Source organism: Portunus trituberculatus, chromosome 42 (assembly GCF_017591435.1).
Source record: "Portunus trituberculatus isolate SZX2019 chromosome 42, ASM1759143v1, whole genome shotgun sequence".
NCBI lineage: Eukaryota > Metazoa > Arthropoda > Malacostraca > Decapoda > Portunidae > Portunus > Portunus trituberculatus.
The window spans coordinates 3,385,553-3,387,500 of NC_059296.1; the positions used below are offsets into that span (position 1 = coordinate 3,385,553).

At 44.6% G+C, this 1,948-nt stretch overlaps 1 protein-coding gene across 2 annotated transcripts in view; it reads left to right on the forward strand.

The window, feature by feature from the left end:
* Window positions 1-1,759: 1,759 nt before the first annotated feature.
* LOC123517650 (agglutinin-like protein ARB_02240) overlaps window positions 1,760-1,948 on the forward strand; it is a 9,296-nt gene continuing 9,107 nt past the window's right edge. The window contains exon 1 of one of the 2 annotated variants that reach the window (XM_045277962.1): window positions 1,760-1,888. The gene's annotated coding sequence lies outside the window, so the exon portion shown is untranslated. The remainder of the gene's footprint in view (window positions 1,889-1,948) is intronic. The other variant, XM_045277961.1, reaches the window with a different exon arrangement.

The window sequence follows — 1,948 nt, forward strand, 5'->3', positions numbered from 1 at the left end:
ACTGGTAATTCTCTTTCAGTCGCTTGTACTGTTTGTCTCGCCCGCCCGCCTGCCTGCCTGCCCGCCGTCCCTCTCCTCTCACTCCTGCCAGCTCGTCCTTGTCCCAGTGTGGCTTGTGCAACTGACGCCTCGCCTCGCCGCACCGTGTGAGGAGACAAACACTGAGCCAACGGATGGGATGACTAATTCAATATCTGCTTTTCTATTTGCTTCAGGAGACTTTATGAGCCTCGTGTGTGTGTGTGTGTGTGTGTGTGTGTGTGTGTGTGTGTGTGTGTGTGTGTGGGTGGTAGGAGTACTTTTCACTCTGTCTCTTTTTCTATGGCATATCTTCCACCTTTCTCCTCTTCCCAGGGCGTTGGCACCTGCCCCTACCTGACCGAGAGGAGGCTTAATCCGCCCCTCAGGTAACGCGGCATTACAGCGGTGGATTCTCACGGGCATAACGCACACTAAAGGTGAAAGGGAACGAAGACAACACATCGAGGCCAAGCTGAAATAGGGAAAGTAAAAAAAAAAAAGAAAAAATGATGTAAATATTTGTAGTGTTGCTAATAATGATGCTTCTATCACTACTACTACTGCTTGTTGTTGTTGTTGTTGTTGTTACTACTGGTGATGCGTTTGTTGTTGTTGACGTTGCTGATGCTGCTGCTGCTGCTGGTGCTGCTGCTGCTGCTGTTGGTCCTGCTGCTGCTGCTACTATTATTACTACTACTATTACTTCTACTATTACTACTACTACTACTACTACTACTACTACTACTACTACTACTACTACTACTACTACTACTACTACTACTACTACTACTACTACTACTACTACTACTACCACTACTACCACTACTACCACTACTGCTGCTGCTACTACTACTACTACTTCTACTACTACTACTACTACTACTACTACTACTTCTACTGCTGCTGCTGCTGCTGCTGCTGCTGCTGCTGTTGGCACTGCTGCTGCAATTACTACAATCCCACCATCATGCAGGTGATTCCTATGGTTGGTTAAGTAATTTTGTGAGTAATTCCTATTGTTCGCCATATGTTTCATTTCCTCTTTCCTGCTTCATGACGCTCCCTGCATGTTGTGTCTAGCTTCACTTTTCTTCTTTCTCCCACTTTTCACTTCCTCTTCTGTCTTAATCATGGGATGTCTCCATTTTCTTTCCTATCATCCTTCTATATTTGTATGTATCTACCTGTACAACATACATACACACATATACATACATACACACACACACACACACACACACACACACACACACACACACACACACACACACACACATATATATATATATATATATATATATATATATATATATATATATATATATATATATATATATATATATATATATATATATATATATATATTCTTGCTTCTGTGATGAAATTTCACTTTCTTTTCACAATGACTTAAGCTTTTCATTATATTGTTATTTATCTACCTCTAATTTTACTCTCTCTCTCTCTCTCTCTCTCTCTCTCTCTCTCTCTCTCTCTCTCTCTCTCTCTCTCTCTCTCTCTCTCTCTCTCTCTCTCTCTCTCTCTCTCTGTGTGTGTGTGTGTGTGTGTGTGTGTGTGTGTGTTATCCCACTCCTCCCTTTCCCTCAATCGCCCCTGATGACTCCTCACTCCTCCTCCTTCGCTACCCCCACCACCCTCATACCATCAACCGGCGGGCCCTCCCCCGTCTCCCTGCCTTCCCTCCTTTCACACCCCCCTCCTCAATCTTTTAACCTCCTCCTCCCGCTGCAACTCCTCCTCCTCCTTCTCCTCCTTCTCCGCCTGTCCCAGCAGGTATATAAGGGAATCTTCTTCCTCAGCATCAGAGTTGGCTTCTCTTCATCAGTGCTTATACTTGTACACGCATCAGGTGAGTTGAATATCGGCCACGTGTTGTCTGTTACCTAGTCGAGGCTCTGTGTCTCGCACC